Here is a 23016-nt window from a genome sequence, read left to right as displayed (position 1 = left end):
ATCTTCTCATAATATTGAGCAATAAGAGTTAACCTTGTCACATTGCACTTGATATTGCCACGTGCTGAGCTACTCAAGCGCTCAGGATTAAGAATTCAGAGCAGAGGTGGCCAGTAAACGGGGCAAGTTTACTCTGTCAATGACTAAGTTCTCAAATTCACTTAAAGGATGCTTCAAATTTCGTGTTAAAGAGGACAGGAAAAGTCTAAAACATAAAGGTGTGAAAAGGTGCTCGAGTATTTAAAGTGACAGCTATGTAATACTCAGAGGCCTGGACAGCTAATTGGAAAAATGGGACTAGCATTCATAATGGATCTTCAAGAAAAAGGTTAAAAAAAAAAAGTAGAACTGGCAAAGACCACCAGAAGATCACACTCCTGCTTTCCAAGGCTTGGAAAGTGAACAGTAACTGATAGAAATCAGCAGACCTTCTCTTACTGATCTGGGTGTCAGCTCAGAGCCCACCCCATCCCCGCCTCGGGAACCTTCTCCCTGTGGGCAGCAGCTGGGGTTTCCTGCCCGAGAGCCTCACACCAGCCCCGCTGTCTCCTCTCTCCCGTTCCCGGTCCGGCAGCGGCCCCTGGTGCCCGGCCCGCTCCGGCAGGGCCCCGGCAGGGCCCGGGCCCCGACCCCTCGCCCCTCACTCCGCCAGGGCTCGGGCAGGAGCCGCAGCCGAGCCCCCCCGGCTCCCACAGCCAGCCGGGAGTCACCCAAGAGCGGCAGGAGGAAACCGTGTGGGAAAGGGATGGATTGCAAAGTGGGAAGGTGTACTTCCAGTTGGAGGGAATGTCCAACAAGTTTTAAAAATTATGAAAAATGGAGACAGCGCTCAAATGAAAAAATGATAGAGGCAGCCCAAATAACAGGGGGATTGTGGGGTTCTGGTGTCACTCTTGACAGGTGCTTGCTCTGTTCCTGAAGACCTCCAATTGCCGAGTGTGCTGAGTCCCTCTTCCCATTCGTTCCATCCCAATCACCACAGCTTTCCCCCAACACTTTGCCTAAACCAAAGGCAGCAATTCAGGTCCATCAGGTCTCTCTGTACCCACCTCAGAGACAGGGAACAGACCACTGCCCTCCTCTAATGCACTACAGAGGAATACCATCTTCTGAGCCAAGCACCATCAGTCTGCTCCAACCTGTCACAGGCTGTGCTTGCCAGATGGCTGAGCTCTCTCATGGTGCTCTCTGCTGGGGCCTCCCCAGGAGATCACATCTTTCCTGAGCACTCCATACAGAACAGCTCACACAACTCCAGCAGTGCCAGGACAGCAGTGTGAAGCAGTATGTCTGCTCAGCACATTTGAATGACTGTAATCCTGCCTACTATACACTTTAGTAACATATTTGCCTCTTTCCTTAGCATCATAACACTACTAATGCATATGCTACTTGTGATAAATTACCATTCCCTACCTCTCCTTCTGTAGGAGACACCAGATTTACTCTCCTCCCTGAGTTATACCCACTGAGTTACTCCCCCATCCTGCTTCTGTGCAATTCATTACTCCTGCTTAAGAGAAGTATCTCATACTTGTTCTGCTGAGTTATATTTTTCTTCTTTCCTTCTATTCCATGCTATTTCTCTCTATTACACACAATTTTCCTGGTTTCTCAACTATTTGTCATTTCCAAGCTACCTGCAGTTCTTTTGAGCCCAGGAAATATCACATCCAGCACCAGTACACTCAGTGACCATCTTCTGTAACTTCTCAGCAATGTAAGCTCCAGAACACACTTTCCAGGCTCACTTAGTTCTCCCATTTTGGTAGCAAACTACTGAAAATAGTGTGAATTTCATTTCCATTCATCTCTTCACCTGTTGTGTTGCTGTCTTCATGTAAAACACACTTCTCTGGCTCAGAGAGTTCGTTCTGTCTTCACGAGATGGCCCACACGATCTCACGGTCCTTCTCCACCTTTTGTAACCTCCACTCCTACACTGGTGTTGCACAAAGATGCTGTGCAGGGAGAGGTAGAACAAAGGAGTCACCCTAAGGTCTTCTAGAAACAGTGAATATTCAGGGAAATCCCATTGTCTTAAAAACTTTATTGACAGTAAATCTGATGCTCCTTGCCTCAGTGCCAACCCCTGTCAGCAATCCGTACTTTGCTAGAAATTGCCAATATTGTTTTTTCCAGGCAACAGTGCCTGAATTTACAGACACACCTCACAAACAAAATCCCACTTAAGACAGAGTTCTTGCATTTTATGCCAGGCTACAGGGACAGACATCATCATTGTTCTGTCCTGTGGCACACTGACATCTCTGCAAGGTGCCACAGCAGCTTGCTGTCTCAAGCCAAGCTAACATGGAAAATGGATTTTGGATGACAAGTAGCTCAACACAGGCAAACAGCTCTCACTGCTACAATGATTACATTCACCAACAATAATGAATAATCATAACAGACCACATGGACAGAGCCCAGCTTCCATGAGCTTCAACAGGAAAACCAGCTAAGCTTCTGAGAGCGTTCAAAGAATGTATTTCAAGGCCAGGGTCTAAAATGAGGGGAACAAAGATTGGAATATTTCTCCAGAAATATGTCAGAAAAGAATCTTTCAAAGGTCACTCACTTAATATTCTATTCAATCCACAGCAAGTCAGCCACACCCCCCTCCTCCCCAGCTGATGGGCACTTTTAACAGAGGCAAAAAGCTGAGCTCAAAGAATTAAAATCTTTCTTTGTGACAAAGCAATGGTTTCAGTGTGATTTCACTTGCATAGCCTAGGGTGGCCCAGTGCTTGAAACAGTTCCTGAATGCAAAATACAGCCAAGCACCTCTGGTTGTATGGATCCTTGTGACCAGATCAACTTCCAAGAGAAGTGCCTAATTGCCAGCTAATATACATCAGGACCTGCCTTCTGCCCTTCCTGCTGACTTGCTACCCTAAGCACAAAATTTTGGAATCCTTTTTCTGAACTAAAATTCTAATCCAGATATTTCTTGTGCCAAGAAGTCCTGTCACCACTGCAGATGTCATTCTCTCAAAATCATAAGTATTTTAAGCAAAACAGATCAAGACCAGCCATAAAAGACTACAGGTGACATCTGGTGACATCCTTTAGGCAACAGGTACTATTCTGAGACTGCGCTTTTTTCCACTCACTATCCAAACCAAATCTACACGTTTAAACTTTACATTTCTCATACCACAGGTGAATTTTTTATTGGACTTTGTTTGCTCCTACATATTGGTGCTGTGACAGCCTTAAGTATCAAATCAATTTGGATCAGGAAAACAGTAACATGATGGCATTACTTAGACTCGCCATATTTCGTTCAGCTAGAAGTGCTTGACTATTTTGACTTGACAGTGCAAAATATCAGGAGCCGGCTGAAGACTCTTGTTATTTAAAACAAATATATGGGGGGGAAATATACCCTCCCAGCTGCCTGTCTGATGCTCTAGAGGTCAGCAGGGCAGATGGTAAACACAAAACAAAGCACCCATCCTGCTGATCCTTATGCTAAAAGCAAACTACATTTTGAGCTCATTTTTAAGCCAGCAAGTACTACCTCTACAACTTAGAGTTATTTGGCTACATACAGGTTCACTGAGCTGTGTATTACTGCTCAATATGCCTAATAAACCCCATTATATAGAGCACTGCCCTTTCTTTCAATTATTCCAGTGATTGTGAGAAGCCACCATCAGGAACATGACTGCAGAAAAAATCAGTATATTGGCATGATTTCTGAAAAGAGTGCAAGTACACTGTTTAAATGTACATTTTCCAGAGGTTATGTACTACCACCTGCATGTGTATAAAAATACCTAATAAAAATGCTGCTGAAGAAGAGCTGTGTTGCATGGGCAATAGCCTTTTCTCATAGCAGTCTTATTTTGATGGATATCAGAACACTAGATGCATTGCTGGGAGGCCTTTTAATAACAGTAAAACACACCAACAAATAAAATCAGCTGCTATTATATACAGTAAATGGCCTCTTCAGCCTGCTACAATGATTACATTCACCCACAATAATAAATAATCATAACAGACACCCAGAGCTAGATCCTGGCACATAAGCTAACCATGCAAAACAGGCTCGTAACTAGCTTCAGCTGCTGGCTGAAGATTTTCCCAGAATAAGCTTCACCCTGGAACTGATGGAAATTCAGAGCTGAAGCCTGCTTCCCATTTTGTAACACATATGGGAGAACAGCGATGAGGACAAGGTATATTGAGAGTCCTACAGCTTTTGCAATTCACCCTTTAGCGGCAGCAGCAACAGCCCCTGCTACACAGCAGTCAAAGGACCATTCATTATATTACTTCATGTCTTTTTCTGTCTGAGGGCTTCTGAGCTCATGTGTCAAAGGAGAAATTGTTAAATATGAAGTTAGGGCTACTCTGGAAGTAGGTCTCTCTCAGCCTGTATTGGTACCCTGTTTCTCTTTGCCAAAGGCATCCCTGAGCTCAGTCTGGGAACAAGAGCATTCATCATAACCACAGTTAAGAACCCCATGATGGGAAACAGCACCTTTGAGTTCCTTTGTCAGTATTTATTTACTCAGGACAATAACAGGACACACTGAGAAGACGTCACTTTATAATAGATTATTAGTATGCACTTTGTGTTTAAGGATTTTTTTACAAATTACTTTCTTCCAAAGTGTTATTTTTTTCTCAGGAAAGCACTGAACTCTAACACACTTGGCGCATGTTTGAATATCTGAATTCACTGCCCTCACTCTTCAACCTCGCAGAAGCATTCAGTGGGGGAAGCCTGAAGTTTTCCATCTGAGGCAGAGCTGGGGATGCTGCTGCTCTGAGCAGACAGGGCTCTGCCTTCGGTGCTCTTCTGCTGCCATCTGCAGGGTCTCAGCTGCAGCTCTGCTCTCGCTCCCCCGGCACTCAGCAGAGCCAGCCCAGGGTACAGACCAGCCTGGCCTTGGGGCATCTGCCAAATACTCTGATAGCCGCACCACCTATTTCTCATCTGCCAAGATAAAAAGGATGCTTCGGACCGGACACGTAAAGGATTTTGTTGTTGTTGTGTGCTGGTCTCTTGAAAAACAAAAACACCATCTTTAAAAGCATTCAGTTTTACATGCCCTGGGTCAGAACACAAGGACCTTCTGTGGGTCCCTTATCCCACAGCTACTGAGAAAGAAAGTTGTGGGGCAAATAAACAATTGCCAGCTTGGATGCACAGAGCCAATCTGCAGGACTCTCTGAAAATTAAAGAGTACTACGTTACCTAGGAAAGGCTGAATCATTTTATTTACATTAATAATGCTTTCAGCTCCATAACCTACAATAAAGTTTGGAATAATGTGATAACCAAATTTCATGTTTCACTGCACAGGCAGATCACCCTTGCAGACAAGGCAGCATTTCTCACACGTAGTTCTGCACACTTCATACACTTGTACTACATTTTAAGGTGTTCATTTTATTTTTTTGCCTTTCCCTGAAGCATCCACTCACATAGAAATCAGAATACCAGATGAGAACAAACAAGATCTGAGCTAGGAGAGAAAAGGCAAATGTAGCAAAACTTTCTTCAGTTAAAGAACTTCAAAGATTCTATTCTTCTTGCTATAAAATAAATTGTATATCAAGCCTGTGAGGAAGAGATAGGCTAGAACACTGCTCAAATAAAGGTCTACCTTCCTGTCCTGTATCCTATTTCCCTGTCCTTTTCCCAGCCCCAGACTGATCGGAGTTATCCACGCAGGATAAAGCTGACTCCATCCTGAGTGCATGTGCTCACAGAAGGTGTTGAGAGCACAACCTATTCACCAGGAAAAGCAGCTCCATCAGGAAGGCTAGACAGGGAGGCAGTTTTTCCAGTTTGCCAGTTACTGACACTTTTTAGTCAGCCATTTGAATACTTTTTTTATTCCAAATGTTGTTGTTTTTTCCACATATGAAGAAAACATGATTCTTTACAGCCAACCTCCTAAGTTCTGTAGGAATGAGTTAGGGAAGGCTTTCGTGGCTGCAATAGAGTTTAGCAATTTCACCCAAGCCAGCTTTTGCCAGCCATATCTATTTAGGGTTATCTGAGACATCACCATTTCTCAGTCTCATTACAAAGAAAAATAACAGTCTGCAGATGTTAATATTAAGATGGTTTCTACTGTACTTTTCAGGCAAACCCCCAAAAGTTCTTTTTCTTGGCACAGCTTTAAAATGCAGAGATAAGGGAGATTCTGTCTAAAGAGAAAGCAGCTGTTGAAGCCTTTACTGTGCCTTCAAACAGGGAAAAAAAAAAAACAACAAAAAAGGCAAAGGGTATGCTTTTTCAGAGCATCCTTACATCACCTTTATCCGAGGGTGACTAATCTCACCATGAGACCATCCACATCCCTATTAGACAAGTGCAAAAAAGTAATTAAAAAATAAATCAAACCTTTTCTATATGAAGAAAAAAAGTCAACTGGCACAGTTAGAAAGCCTTGATACTTCAAGATACTTCAAGAGCAATTACTTAGAAACACTGATATGTGTTCTGTGTTACACACTTCTGAAAACTCAAGTGCATCCTCATGATGCTGACAGTGCTCTAGCAGGCATGTGCTGTTCAGCATAAATCACACAGTGGAGACCACTGCAAGCAGGTCAAGTTGCAGCAGACAGAAGGGGAATTAAGCTCTTTTGTATTTCCCAGGTCTTTTGCAGGGTGAGGAAGACTTTACCTGGCTGGTGAGGTACTGAAATGACACAGGGCTCTGGTGGAAGAAAGAAGGTGCGTGAGTTGCAACATGACTGATTCTCAATTACCTCTGACTTTTCTGGGCCAGCTGCAGGCATGACTCAGCTTCTCACAAAGTAGCTGCCTAGCTGCAGCATATTAATATATAATCAGTGCCAGTTTCAGCTTCCCTCAGTAGGCCAGGCTGTTATTTGTGCTGTTCAGTGCCACAAACAGTTGAGTCACTGCTGAAGCAGGGCCAGATACCTCAGAGGGAAATAACATCTGAGTCAGGGGCATGATGGATGTCCAGGGAAGGCTCACTTTTCACCAGTACAATTTTATCGTTTACTCATGTTTGTGAGTCAGCACCACAGATCAGAAGTACAGAATTGTGAAAGTTCCTTACTACAAAGGATGTTTTGTACTTAACAAGCACTACTAATAACTTTCTTCAGTCTGAAGACATCTAAGCACCTCAAAGTAGTGGGCAAGCACAGGTGTGAACACATCTGTTGCAGGATGCTATGAAAAGTGGGAAATGTATTCCCCAAGCACAAAACCCCCAGAAACTAAAAGCAAAACAGAAAGGCCACTTGATTTGCCTTATCTGCTAGATGCTTATACTGCTTGGGATTAAAATGCAAGATAGCAGATAAACAAATAAGCTGATTGATAGCATGGTTATTGCTTATCATTTAAATCTGTCCTTCAGGGAATGGATCCTGTTGGGCTAGGGCTTGTTTTCATGCCAAATACACTCAGAATGAGCAGCTTTGCTTCTGCAGTTCTCTTGTGGAGGACAGTAGAACGTGCTATAGACCAGGTGAGGTGGGCTGGAGATTTTGAAAATACATCCTCTGACACCCAAACCAGATGTCTGCTGCTAAGAAGCTACTGTGCAGATAATAGGAAAACATCTCTGACACATAGAGGGCCAAAGACCCTACAACAGAGCTTGGCAAATTAGAGAAGTAAATATTAATCAGTACTTCTGTCATCTAAGATTTAATTTGTCCTTGTCTAAACGTTGTCATCTATTACAGATTTCAGATTACTGAAATCTTCTACTGTATATTTTTAAAAAGGTCCAATGCTCTGGCAGTGAGATCCAGTTTTGGCACCAGTTTAAAAAGTTTGTTCATGCCTCACGGTGGCAGCACTTTCAGTGTAGTACGGATGCCCACAGGGCTGCTTGACCTCACATGAGCAGATGTTTGATAGGAAGCAACCTCTTTATCCCAGCTCTCTGATGGTCACTTTCTTTTCTTTCACAGATTTGCAGACCATAATTAACACAAAACACCAACAGATCAGCAGCTCAGAAAGCCCTGACTCTCGGTCTGATATTAACAGACCACTAGAGGCCACACTCAGCTCACTTGGCACCTTTGTACCAAAAGAGACGCGACCCTTCCCATTAAAAGCAGGGCTTAATGACTAATAGAAGTCAAAGCAGAGGCAGATCTGGATATTGCAAGGTAGCTCTGATATGCACCTGGGTCAGGTGGCTGAGATCTGAGCGAGAGGAAAACCTTTGCTTGCCCTCACTGTTAACATTCCACCCCAGGTCCTGGCCTACTCTGCTGTCCTGAGGGCACTTCCCTTCTTCCCCTACCCTGTCCTCCCCCATGGCAGCCCACTGCCCACAGCAGGGATTCTGGGACAGCCCTGACCTGAATTCTGTAGGGGATGTAGGTAAGACACTTTTTCTTTTAGAGAGGAGGCCTGCTAGAAATAGAGCAGCAGGGAAGTGGTCCTAAACATTAGCTTTGGATATCAAATGGTACTTGAATAGGAGCAAGATTATTGCTCACCATCTTCCCTTGTTTTCTTGGGGTGTATCATTGAATAGTTTGAGTTGAAAAGAGCCTTTAAGGACTATCTAATCCAATCCACCTGAAGTAAGAAGCAGGGACTTTTTCAGCTAGATCAGGTGCTCAGAACCCTGTCCAACCAGACCATTGATGTTTCCAGGAATGGGGCATCTACCACCTCCCTGGGCAACCTGTTCCAATGGTTTACCTCCCTAACTTTAAAAACTTCCCCCTTACATCTATTCTAAATCAACCCTCCCTTGTTTAAAAGTCACCCCTTGTCCTATGCTGACTCTGAGGTGACCTTACTGTGACCTTTCAGTACCTGACGGGACCCACAAGACACCTGCAAGGAACTTCTTACAAGGGCATGTAGTGATAGGACAGTGGCTTTAAACTGAAACACAGTGGGTTTAGATTAGATGTGAGGAAGAAACTCTTTACCATGAGGGTGGTGAGGCACTGGATCAGGTTACTCAGAGGAGTTGTACAACCCCATCCCTAGAAGTGCTCAATGGCAGGTTGGATGGGGGTTTGAAAACCTGGTCCAGTGGAAGGTGTCTGTGCCCACGGCAGGGGGGTTGGAAGGAGATGAACTTTAAGGTCCCTTCTAACCCAGGCCACTCTATATTAACTTGGTAACAAGAGGGGTGCCAGCACTGTACTACAATCCATCCCACACAACATGAAGTTATGAAGTTATGAAGTTAGAAAAGAGGGAAGAGGCTTTTGTCAAGTGCAGAGAAACTACTTATATTTGATTTAGCCCCCACCACACCAGACATAGCCAGAGGCTTCACTGGCCAGTGCTAAAGTGGTGAGGACAAGGCCAAAGCAGCAGTGTCAGGGCAGAGCTGGAGCTGCTGTGGTGGTAGAATGGCAGAGCACATCTGCTAACCCAAGAGGACAGAGGGCACAGGTGAAAAAGCCCTGAGGGCCCAAGCCCTGAGCAGTTATGGAAGCAGCTTTCGGTAGCATGGAGATCCACAGATTGAACAAAGTCACGGCAGTGCGATTCAGACAGAGCAGAACAGGAATGCATCATCGTAGGTTTCTCCTGTCCTCGTATTCCTCTCCACTCCTCCACTATCCATCACTACTGCAAGACCACAAGCTGCACCTTTTGACAAAGTCTAGATGTCCTCCTTTAGCTTTCTTGAAAAAGACCCAGAGCAAAACCACAGAGTGGACAAGGCCATTCCAATACCTACCTCCAGGGAGTTCTTTATATCTCCTGCATCCTTTACACAGTCACAGAAGGCTAAAATACAGCCTGGATTTAGATAAGAGAATGAAAAAAAAGAAAATCAGCTACATGACAGGTGCTGAGAGAAAATCATTGTTAAAACCTGGTTTCTTTGTGTGACAGATGCAGTTTATAAGGAAGAGCAAGTGCTGAAGTTAATGGGACAAAATGAATGGAAATGGCACTTAGCATCAGCCATTTCAGCATGAAACCAGGGAAGACCTTAATTAAGAAGATGCTTATTAATCTAAGCTGAAATTTATTATTGGACAACACATAAATGGACTTATGTTGCCAACACACTCTTACATCCTATAGTTGCATTTTGAGCCATCTAACAAGCTTCTGAACATACATTGTAAAGTTAATTAAACACCAAGTACACAGTTTCTCATTCTGTTATTTTCTGTAACATTTCAATTAAAGACTGTCTTGGGCACTTTAAAATCACTATGTGAATAATTCTGTGTTTTGGTTTGATTAATAATACAATTTGTTTTCATGGAGCATCTTCCAGCATTCAGCCTTTATGTTCATTTAAAAAAATACCCAAGCATATTCCATAATCCTAGATTAAAATATTGTAGAATGTTTTTATTACCAGGGTAAGATAAACTATATATTGAAGCTATTGCTATAAATTAGGGATATTTTTCTAATTAAAAATGTTGGAAGGGTTGAATTGATTATAAATTTACAGACAGTTCAAGTACACCAAAGGAAAATGTTAGAGACACAAAATATCCAGATTTCCTTCAGGGATGTTAAAAGAGCTCCATGTCTCACATGTTCAATTACCCACTCCACCTCTTAAGTTTAAAAATCCCACGACAGCCTTCATATCTCTTATGATAAATATTTGGGTAAAGAGAAGAGCAGCAGCAAACAAATTCATTTTCACAAACCACACTGCAGCAGAGCAATTGTGTGGGGAGTGAGCAACACTGCCTACAAAGCTCACAGTGACTTGCTCAAAAGAGCACATGCCATAGCAAGGACACAAAGGAAAAATTTAAAAATATTAAATATATTGTAAGGTGGGAATGAGATAGAAACACAGCTAAGGAAGGGAAAAGAAAAATGATGTGTTAAGCAGACAAAATCCGGTGTGGCTCTACCAAAAAAACAGGGTAGAGGGTTTTTAATGCTAAAAACTCTCCCTCCAATTACTTTCCAACAGCACTAAGTCAGTCACAGCCAGGATCCATAAGAGACCTGATGCCCTTTGTGATATTACCTGTTTTCACTTATTCTCAAGCCTCACCACTGCAGCACAGTTCCCACACTCTTTCCCTCAGGCTGGTACATATTTTGCATTTTACAGAGTAGCCCTGCAAGCTTTCCCATCAGCCTCCAGTCCCACAGACCAAATCCACCTGGGGAGGCCAGGCAAGGCAAGGAGCAAGGCAACCAGGAGGGCTACCAGAAAGTACCTGGCCCAAGCCCTAACCCTGCTTGCTCTTCTGCTCCAAAACAGTGCAACAAATGGACAGGCAGCGTGTTTCTGCCACTCTCTACCTTCCACATGAGATCCAAAACCTAGAGCTTGTCTAAATGGCTGCTTAAGGTCACACAGCTCCCTCAATACTCCTTTCTTTCCCACATTCCAGAGCTGAGGGAGTATCTCACTATACATTGTCTCCTTTTGAGCAGGCAGCATTCTGCCAGCATAGTGCCAACCTGAGTCAAGTGCAATCCTCCTTCCTGCTGATTCTCACATGTTCCTCACATGACCCTCAGGGCTGTTAAATTCTCATGACACTTAACTAAGCAGGACCTTCCTCCCTGCCTGTCCTCAAACTGGGGAGCAACAGGTACAACCCAGGAAAGCCAGGGTATTCAGCCTGAATTTAGTAGCCACAAAGTTATCCTTAAAGAATGCTTTGATCTTGAATTTCTACCACTTTATCCACTCTTTCCCAAAAAGTAAACCCCACAATTCCTGCAGCAATGCAGTCTTAAAATCCTGATTTCTTTGGGCCTGGGAATTTTTTTATTATCTTTTTTTAAGAGCAACTTCACTCTCCTACCATTGCCAGGGTGCTGACCTCATTAGAAGTTTAAGGACACATGAGTTTAGTTCATGGGGGAATTTGATATGATCTCCAGTTCAGTCAAATTTTCCATGGGGAATTTGAGCTGATTTCTCAGACTGTATTCAACTTCTTGTGATGTTTCTCATTCAAAAATTAGGGCTGAAACCTGCCTATTGAGTTCTATCACCAAAGATACTTGAAGGCACACCCCCTCCTAAGGCTTTTAATCTTTAACAAACTAGGTAGGAAACCATGATCTGAACTATCTAAGAAGGTCTCTTCCTTCCTCCCCTTGAAAAGAAAATAAAAACAAAATATTTAGCATGTTTTCTTTTTTCCCTGAAAATAGATTTTGATTTGAAATCAACAACAACAAACATTTTAATACTGTCCATTTCAAAGGCACATCCTTTTACATTGCATGTGATGTGTCAGTCCTTCCTGCAAGGCATACTCATAGCCAATATTCTGGAGAATATAAAGCATGCCTTGCTATCATGTTTGATGTTATCTTAAACTGATACTTGCTCTGCCCCCACTGAGAAATGGGGAAGTGACAGCTTAGAAAAACCCTCAACCAGCTCATTATTTTTCTTTCACAACCAAAGTTTCATTCTGTGGCAGAAAGAGGTGTAAGCCTATTTGCCTTGTAAAGATGCACTTCACTTCCACATGCCAGGGGTTGCTCTCTATGGCTCTGGTAAAGCTACACAGACACCAGGAATATTGTGGCCCAAAATTATTAAGGTCATTGTAAATGACACATCCCACCTTTCACCCATAGAGCTATGCAAAAGCCTCTAAAACATTAAGGAATGAATTTCTAATTCTTCAAACCAGAACTGGGAAGGCAGGGCTGCAATTAGAGAAAGCATAATCTACCAAAAAGCTCACCTTTTCCCTAGCTCCACATTTAAGCAGAAGAACCTGTTCTTTTCTCCCCAGCCACACTTACTTTCTAATTTTTCTTTTTCAGCCATTTATGCCCTTTTAAAACACTCAGGAAAATTTATTTAATAGCTTTCAGTAAGTCATACTCCAACAGTAAAACCTCTACATGCTGATGAGTTCAATTTGTATCCAGCCCAACAACTTTTAACAATGCAGACAGTCTCCTGCTTAAAATTGCACTGAAAAAGCACATAAAACAGCACACACACTACCTTTACTGTCTCTTTATCAAATTTCTAAGAACAGGAGCTGAAAAAGCAGTCTTTATGAACAAATGGTCTAGCAAACCTCACACAGAATAGGTATGTGCATACATTAGTTTTTATATTTAACCATGTATAGCCAAAGAAATAAAAGTGTCTTCCCATTTTGGATAGAAGCTACAGAAAAGTATCTACCATAGAAAGGCAGAGCCAACATTCATTGATCTACAGAACCAAATTCAATTAGTCTGATTTTCCTGAGTCTACTCTAGATGAAGAAAGCTTTCCCAGGGAACAGCAATTATTCCAAGTGATAAAGGAGAAGAAATTCAGTGATCTGCTTTGAATTGTCACCTAGATGCAAAAACACTTAACTGTCTGTTTTATACTATGCAAGGCAGATGCCCAAGTAATTATCTATTATCATGGATTGTGGAATTTTGTATCCTGCTCCCTGCTGAAGTTTTGTCAGAATCCAAGCTACAAAGAGCAAACAAATGTGAACAAGATAAAACATTAAATCTCAATCAAGTCAGATTAAAGATTTCCTGTCACTTAAACACATAGTAAAAAGTTCATAAAAGCCATTAAGATACCATAATTATAGTCAATATTTATTTAAACAAATGCCTGCATTTATTGAGCAAGCACTGCATACTTTGGAGTGAGGCATGTGTTTCTTAGTAACTGACTTTTCACTACTATCAGGCATCCAGACACATAACACTTACTTGTGACTGAGACTTGTTTGGTTTTACAAAGCTGAACAGCTCTATCATTCATTTTACATTTATACTTCCATTTCTTTTTTACCTGTATGAGGTTTTCTTAAAAAAACTTCATAAAAAAGAATGTGTCTATGCATATATATATACACAAGTGTTTATAAATACTGAAATATATACAAGCATACACCTCTACCCTGTGCATTTGTACTTGTGTGCAATTATACATTTGCTCTGTCTTATAATAAATTTAATATTGCTACACCATCTCTTAATCTGAAATACAATTGGGAGAAATACTTTTCCAACTGTTTATGTTTTTTTCCAAGTTTGCCATTTTATCTGGATGTACAGAACTTCTAAAAGTTCTAACAAATTCTGTTCCTGCCAGATTATTTGAGATTCATGTTAATAAGCTGCTAGTATCATTGATTAAAGCTACTCTACCCCAGCATTATCTACTTGAGCTTCAGGAGCACTTCTGCAAAGTTCTTTGAACCCAGTCAGTGTAAAATGATTCTACTTCAAGTAGTATTAGGTGTAATTCTACTCAGGTTTCCATTCTCCAAAAATACCTGTAGTACTGCTGTAAAAATACTCCCATATAGCCAGATTTATTAAACTAATCAGCTCAGCTCAGAATTACATGCAGTTTTCCTCTCCCAGCAGACTCCAGAAGGCTCCTCTAAGATCCTTAAATAGGATGTTTCTCCTTTGCAGAAAAGGCATGAAAAGCATCGCTGCAGGTCTCTTTCCTCCTTGTTCTCACCCCTTTTTCCTTGTGTGGGTATGTCCTGACCCCTGCATTATCTCTCCTGCTCCTGGTCTTTCAAAAACAAGCTTCACCTCTCCTCTTGCATCCCACATCCTTCCAGTTTGGGAAGAATTGCTGTTTCAGCTTCTTTCCCTCCCCGCAAATCTACTGTCCTCTAACACTGCTCCCATTCCTTACAAACATCCCCAGAGTGGGAAAACACTCCCACCACAGCCTGCCATGTACATAGCAATTTCTTCCTTTCATTTAGATTCAAAGGCCAAGCACAGCTAAAAACTGTTCTGTGTGTTAAAAGAGGCAGACTGATCACTTTAAAAACATGAACAGTGGGCAGACAGTAAAAGACCAATTTAATACTCCTGGTGTCTTGTAGAAAATGGAGATGGTGTTGCAGGACATCCAGGCAAGGCAAGCAGCTGAGTTTAGCAGTCACAGAGTCACAGGATATTCTGAGTTGGGATATCCAACTCTTAGCCCTGCACAGGACATCCCCAAGAGTCACACCATGAGCATTGAATTGTGTGTGTTCATGAACTTTTATTTTTATTTTTTTATTTTATTTTTTTTTAGGAATACCAGTCAGAAAGATGCTGATAAAACAACGATTTTTCAGAAATATTTTAGTACAAAACAAGCTAAATAAAGTGGTCGCATGATGCCAGCATTGTCTGGGAAACGGCAGAAAATTCCATTCCTTATCAAAGTATGTGGATTAGTTTCTTTTTCATTCTAATCATGGGATTTTTTAAGTTTCCTTTAGAGTGCACACTTCACTTCTCCTTTTGCTTCAACTTTTTCATCAACACTCTTTACAGCCTGCTTGGATCACCCCATGAAGAGCATGAAGCTCCCCCACTTTTTATTCTTCCAGTACTAGAGAGTTTCAGCAAACCTATGCTTAACCATCTGATAACTCTCACATTTCACAGCTTGTTTCTCCTTTCTGCTTTGCATACCAAACATCAGCTCAAACTTTCTGCTTTTACACACAAGGAAACCCCACAGAATGATGCATCACCACCTCACTACTTGGGTTTGCTTTTAGCATAAGCCTGATTGAACATTCAGATCATTAAAAATTTTGATCTGGATTGCAGGGAAAATTAGAATAAGAAGGGGCTTTTTCCCTCCAAAACAGAGTCCTCCTGCCCACCACTGTTTCTCAGCTCAAAATTGTCATGCAAGAACATCCAGAGTATATTCTTGCTCCTTTCCTTGAGACTTTGCTTTCAGCTTTGACACATACACACACTTTCATCATTTGTCCTTAAATGTTGAAAACCATCAGAAAGAGCACAGAACTAGAATTGTAGAATTATCTAGGCTGGAAAAGAACTTTAAACATCACCATGTCCAACCATCAGCCCAGCACTGCCAAGCCCACTGCTAAACCTTGTGCCCAGGTGCCACATCTACAAATCTTTTAAATACCTCCAGGAATGATGATTCAACCACTTCCCTGGGTGGCCTGTTCCAGTGGTTGACAACCCTCTTCATCAAGAAATGTTTCCTAATATCCAATCTAAACATCTCCTGGTGCAAATTTAGGCCATTCAATGCCACCCTATCATTTGTTACTTAGAAGAAGAGGCAAACCTCCACCTCGCTACAGCTTCCTTTCAGGTTGCTGCAGTGAGAGATAAGGTCTCCAGTAGCCCACTGGCTGAGCCACACTCTCTGCTTCAGCAAAGTTAAATTTTTCAATAATTTGGTCCTTCTGCTCTGAGACCATAACCTAAAGAATTCTGAAGTGATTGTTACACTGTTTAATGGAGGAGCTTTTTTTTTAAATAAAAGTAGAAGAGACTAAGCACTTCTGGTTTTTACAGTGATATCCAGCAGATACAGACTTTCCCCCCAGAGCTTTGTATTTCCCTGTGTATATAAATCCACACTTTTATAAGAATAATTTCTAGGTGGAGGAGTTCTATCTTAAATTCCTATTGCACTTGAGATACATTGATTAGCAGGCCTGTTGCACACACCTTGACCTACACCCCTCAAGAGGGTCTTGCTCTGTTTGCCCTCACTTCTCACCACTTCTGCAGTGGTGCACTGGAACAGAGCAGAAGTACACCCACACCTGCCCTTCTCAGAAAAAAAACTAGCAAATCAGCAGCATGCCAAATCTCACATCTTTTGGAGGAGAAATACACAACACCCAAGGTCAGACATATCAGGTAAAGACATTTGGCACAAGGATAAATACTTCCTTTTGAAAATCCTCAGCAGAGATTAACTGGAGTCTTTATTCAGCTAGACCTGACATACAACCCTGCTATTCATCTCTCCTCATACCAAGTAAAATATTTCCAATGGCTCACAGCCATGCTGATCTCAAGACTCACATCCTGACACAACACAAGTTGATCCCTATTACCTCAGACTCTGAGGAATTGTGTCAATGCAGATTTTAAAAGTGCAAATTCCCATTACGACAGCAGAAGGATGAGTATACACCTACAAAAGATGTATTTACCTGTTTCATTTCCTCATTATATCCCCCAGTGCACTAACAAAAGAGGATGAAGTGCTAAAGAGAGCTGGCCAAGATCAGCCTCCAGCACTACCAGCCTGTTAGCCCATCATGCAAGGGCAAAAGGCACCTGCTTTGGTGGAAAAGCCAGAGCTTTAACCCAGCTGGATCTCCTTCAGTGTTGCCACAATACAATGACCTGTTGCAACACTCTTTGTCCTAGTACCACATCTACATTTCCTACATGTTTGAAAATGCAACCACCACATTATTTTCTGTTTCTTCAGTTAAAAACCTTCATTCTTTCTACACTGTGGGATAAGCCCATATTAGAAGATGATCAATATGAATCCAGATGGAGCTCTTTGTGAAGAGTCTACTCCACAAGTTGAGCACACGATGAGGTAGAAGAGCTGGGTCAAGTGACATCAGGCAGGAGAAGGTCAAGTCTGGGTACTGCTCATGGTCAGGACCCTCCCGTAGGTACCCCACCACTTCTGGTGAGGCATAACAGCACAACTGCTCCTATCTCTTTTGGCCAGACTGATGAGAACAGGAGTGATGTCCATGTCCTGACCACCACCCCACAGATGCCAGCTTGCAGCCAGGACTGAATCACAATCCTTGCAGGCTCTGGTTGCCACAATGCCAGACTACCCATTGATTTCAACTTTACACAGTGTTTTGGAAAGCCTCATCGTTTCCCTGCAGCCCCACCATTTCTGAAAAACAAACAAGTTAGCATGCCTAATTTCCACAGTTTTGCAACAGGCAGGTGCACTTTCCAATGGATGAATGGCATCTGCCCTGGAGGTAGATCCCACCTCTCCTGGAGAGCCCCAATACACAAATATGCCAGAGCCAGGCAATAAAGCCAAAGGACCTTTGTACTCTTGGCCACTGCTCATCATTCCTTCGTATCAGCGTACGCCCAACAGCTCTTCCACAAACATCTTTTTTAAAGTTAAAAACACAAGTGAACTTTCAACACCTTCAGCTTTCACATGCTGAATGCCTTCTGCCCCAGTGGTATATGCTGTGCAACTGGTGCACTTCCAGCATGATGGGAAGATGACCAGTTTTTCATGATATAAGAATCCATCACAATTTTTTTCACTTCACGATAAATAAGGCATCTCTGCTATTTGATTTACCCAGGAATTCTTGATTCAACACTTAGAGCACTTGAAACAACCTCACCTTTTAGGAAAATTTTTTAAATGTTCTGAAAGGGAGGAGGATAGCTGCTCAAGCAGGCTGGATGATCCTGCTCCACATCAGAATTCTGAAAAAGTGACATAATTAAAGCGTCTACAGAGTATTACAATCACTTGGGGTTCATTGTCTAGCACTCAGTACCACATAAAGGAAGCTGCCTGTTAAGTAGGGGGGAAAAAAATAGTTTTGCATTAAAAGGTACATCAGTATAAATACCATAATACACAAGTGTCAGCTTCTGCCTTTTATTCAGAGGAGAGCAGAGAGCCTATCTTAATGTGAAAAGTTATATGCTTCTGTCAGACAGCAAATTTGAAAGTCATAAAACAAAAAAATGCTAACACTGGCATTCTTTTCATGAACTGAATTCAGTTACTCCTTAAAAGATGCATATTAGGTTATTCTAAAAATCCCAGAAATGCAAATTAAGTAGTTCATGAGACTTCCAGCGATTTTTTTGTTCCCACTTACTAACATCAATTGTTGAAGAAAATAGAGCTCTGCACCTCTGTTTTTCTTTTAATTTATCAATCTGTTCCTTTAAAAAGGGAATTTCAAGTGGAATTTCAATTCTGCACTGAATGCTATATACAACTTCTGACCTGACAAAATGCTGATCAGTACTAAGGGGCTCACTCTTCTCTTCAAGAAGAGACAGGGGAAAAATAACAAGAATTTCATTTCACAACTGAGATCTTTTTCTTAACCATAAAGTTAAATAATTTAAAATATTCATATCTTGGCTACAATATGGCTTTCAACAGCACTGAAATGGAGAATGCTCAGAATGCAGTCGAGTGTTTTTCTAATAATTATTCTGGTCCAGATAGCAACATATTGTCATATGCTTACGGTTATGACAAGTATCTGTCATGCCTTACACACAAGCATGTATTTGATATGTATCCTTTCATACAGCTCTGGGGCAGCTGGCTATTTGTTCACACTATGTTGACACTGGAAGAGAGTTAAGAGTCCCTTACCATATCATGGTATTGCTTCAGTTTCCTGGCAAAGATGCCTAATGAAATATCTGCCAAAGCAGCTTTGCAGAGTCTCTGGAAACTACTTCGCTTCCTTAAGTGACTTGGCAAATTTTTGCTAGCAAAGCCAGAGAACATAGATATGTATGATTACTACCTGAGTTCATGGCAGAATTCTTTTAGCTTCCAGTGAGCTGTTACACAGTGCAGAAGGAGCTGGAACATTTGTTTGTGCATCACTTAGCACAGCAAGACCCCAGATCTATAGTGCAGAGCAGCAGCAACATCTAAGAGCAGAGGTTTCCTCTTTACCTGTCCCAAAGCCCACCTGAAGGCACTGCATCATCTGCAGTGGTGGGCTTGACTGAACCACCTGCACAGTCCATGACCAGCCTGCATCAGAGCCAGGAGCTGAGGCACTGCCAACCCAGCCCTGAGGGTCAGGAACATAAAGTGAAGAGAAGGGAAGGGGAAAGCATTGCATTTTTCATAGAGGTTATTTGCTGCTTAAAACCTTGACTCATGGGGAGTTCCCCGTGAAGGCAGAGAAGACTATAAAACCACACGATCACATAATACTGTAAAAACCCTGAACAAGTACACGACAGAAATTCTTGGATGACTTTCAGGAAGTTACTGTGAGCACCACCTCACAAGGGGAGCAGTAACATGGACACCTGCCTTGCCCTGCCTTCCACCACAGTCCCTGTCTTCATGGCCACTCCTGGAGAGAGGACAGGGTCCAGACAAACTGGTGCAGCTCTCCAGGTGTGCTCACCATGGCACTGCTGGAGATACTTGCCCAGAGCAGTCTCCAATCCTGACCTTCGAGTGAGCTCCTTATGACCAACATGCACACAACACACGGACAAGGCAGGTTTAAACAGTACAGCTACATGAGGCTCCACATTTAGAAGGGCTCCATCTCTCCTAGGTGTATCCAGGCCACAAGGTACCAGCATAGCTTCTCCCCCCCACCACGTGCTAGATAACACAAGCACACACACAGTACATCTGCTCTGCCTAGAGCAACCTGGACTGACAAGATCATCTGCCACTGAGAAGGGTGTGTTTTCACTTCAGAAACTAAAATCAGAAAATATTGTCATCATGGTTGAGCAAGCACACTGATTTGTGTATTTAGGCCCCTCAGTACATTCATCCACCACTGAAGTATTTTGATTGTCATGTGTTAATGCAAGGAATGTGTCTCTTGGGCATGAATGTGTTGACACCATTCAAGAGGCAGTACTGATTATCCCTGCCAGAATCTATTCTTGTGACTGGCAGTAAATCCGATCAGATCCAAATTGTGACTTGGATACCCTGAAGCATGACACAGTTATTTCAAGCTCAGATAGAATTTGTTTCTGTAATTTAGATCTCTACCATTTTTGTGACTGTGCTTCCTGGTATGGCCATGTAGCTGCTGGTGCAGGAGACCCCAAAAAGAACAAGATACCCTGAGGCCATACTACCACAGCATCATATAGGGACACCACTTTCTTGTACACCCTCCTACCCACCAGCCATGCAGCAGGAAAACTGCTCAGTCTCAGACTGGCCAGTCTCAGACTGAGGCAGCCAGAAGGACTTTGTCCACAGTCAGTGGCAGTAGAATAGTCCAAGTGATGTGAGAATATATAATGTATAATCATTTCATGTGGGTGCAAAGCATTTGTTGTTTCTAGAAACAGCCCTCTCTACTTGGTTTGGAGCAGCCAAAGGAGACAAAAGGAGCAAAAGAGAGCCCCAGGCATCCACATGGCTCATGGCTGGCTGGAATCTGAAAGCCATACAGAGCATAGAACCAACCCCCCAGCAGTGCTTTGATGAAACAGCATGCTTCCAGGGCCAGCACCAACTCCTGCAGACCAGCCAAGGCATCTCTGCACACACAGCCCCATCATGCCTGTAAGTAGGCAGGCCTCGTCCTGCATTAGATGTAGAACACAGTAATTCACGAACTATGACCTTTTTCCAAAGGTTATGGTCATGGATAAGCCTACAATATTTAATTTGCACTGGTGAACTTTTTGTTGAGGAGGTAATTTGTGCCTGTAGGAACAGCAAACCCTGCAGAGCCCCACCAGCACACAGCCATCTGCACAGCACCAGGTGGATCTCAAACCAGGCATGACCTGCCAATGCAGCCTTGCAGCCTAGAAAGTCAACCACATCCTGGGCTTCATCTAAATTGCAGCCAACATATCAAAGCAGGTGGGTCTGCCCTCTATTCCACTCACATGAGACCCCCACCTTCCCCTGTAGTGCTGCATCCAGCTCTGGGGTCCCCAGCATAAGACAGACCCAGAGGAGGGTCACAGAGATGATGCAAGGGCTGGAACATCTCCCATAGGAGAGGGCTGGGGCTATTTAGCTTTTAGGGAAGAGAATGTTCCAGGGAGACCTTATAGCAACATTCTGGTACCCAAAGGGGGGCCTAAAGAGAAGACTGGAAAGGACTCTTTGTCAGGTAGTGCAGTGATAGGATGGAGAGTAACAATTTTAAATTGAAAGATGATGTTTCAGATTAGATATTAGAAAAAAACTCTTTACTATGAGGGTGCTGAGAACTGATTTGCCCAGAGAAATTACAGATGCCTGGAACTGGTTGCCCAGAGAAGTTATGGACACCCCAAGCCTGGAAGTGTGCAGGGCCAGGCTGGATGAAGCCTTGAGCAACATTGTCTAGTAGAAGGTGTGTCTGCCTATAGCAGAGGGGGTTGGAAAGAGATGATCTTTATGGCTTCTTTCAACCCAAACCATTCTCTGATTCTGTGGCATTTGCTCCTTGTGGAGAGCAAAAGAGGAAGTGGAATTGCTGATTTGGTCAAGGAAAAAAAAAAACCACCAAAACTGCTGTTGGTCACGTCTTGGACAAAGATGGATTTTTTTTTTTTTTGAGTCATAGTGAAACCAAAGCATTCTGTGTGCATCAGCCATATCAGCCATACATGTAGAGAGACAAACAGCAAATTCTTTCAAAGACCTTCCAGTCCTACTCCCTTTACATCCATAATTAAACTTTCTCTAAACCAATCTGTACAGTAGCTTCTCTGCATGAGATTAGTAAACCATCAAATATTTTTGATTTTAATAAATAATGAAGCAAGTAATTTTGCATTGAATACAGAATTTCCCAGTAGGGTAGTCACATTTTCTTTTGGTGTGGTTGCTCCAAATGACTTTTTTTTCAGTTCAGAATTGAGTCATCACAAATAACAACCTAGCAATTTACTCTACCAGTGAGTGGAGCTCCTTCTACAAACTACATCAAGAGCAAATTTCAGCTGCTGTTTAGAGATAGAGTATAACTCATTCCTATTGTCACAAGTATTTACACATTATCTGAGAAATATCAAAATCTTCATTATGGCAGATGTTTAGGGATTTTTTTTTTATTTGATTAAATGAAAATTCTGGAAAACAGCAATCTATTCTTGCTGGGTTTATGCATGTGAGTTGGTTCACATCAGCCTGCAAAAAATTAAGATTTGTGATACTCTGCACAAGTGCTGCACAGCAGCTTTGTTTGGTGTCTGTAGAAGGCTGGATTCTGGCAAGCTTGCACACCCCTTCACACCATGGAGGAATGAACAACATCCCCACACATGCAGCCCCCAGAGGCAAAACAGGTGCTTCAAATCATGGTGTATTGTCAGAGACATCCCCCACAAGGTGAAGGATTGTCTCAAGTAAGGCAGTTAAGCAATGCAAAGCCCCTTTGTGTCACCACAAAAGGTTCAGATGAAGCCTTCTCTTCCCCAGTGACACAGCAGCTGAGGTCTGCCCCAGCAGAGGAAGGGGCTCTGGGTCTCACTGAGTGCCTCCACCTCTGCCCCCCGGTTCCTTCCAGCCCCACTTCAGGTTCTGTGCTGAGGCCCATGCCCCAGTAAAACTCGAGTCAATAGCACTCCACAAATGGCTC

General features: G+C 42.6%; 1 protein-coding gene across 49 annotated transcripts in view; it reads right to left on the bottom strand.

Moving 5' to 3' along the window:
- The window catches only part of ZPLD1 (zona pellucida like domain containing 1), a 98607-nt gene that overhangs the window by 69909 nt on the left and 5682 nt on the right, over nucleotides 1–23016 (bottom strand). For 8 of the 49 annotated variants that reach the window (XM_086883188.1, XM_086883189.1, XM_086883177.1 and 5 more), the window contains exon 1: nucleotides 429–634. The exons of 32 other annotated variants lie outside the window; for them this stretch is intronic. The gene's annotated coding sequence lies outside the window, so the exon portion shown is untranslated. Of the gene's footprint in view, nucleotides 1–428; nucleotides 635–9683; nucleotides 9746–23016 lie in introns of those variants that run through there. 9 more of the 49 variants (XM_086883187.1, XM_086883198.1, XM_086883192.1 and 6 more) reach the window with 6 other exon arrangements.

The sequence above is a fragment of the Cyanistes caeruleus genome, chromosome 3 (genome assembly GCF_971803275.1).
Source record: "Cyanistes caeruleus chromosome 3, bCyaCae1.hap1.1, whole genome shotgun sequence".
Lineage (NCBI taxonomy): Eukaryota > Metazoa > Chordata > Aves > Passeriformes > Paridae > Cyanistes > Cyanistes caeruleus.
This window is presented reverse-complemented; position numbering and strand designations above follow the sequence as displayed.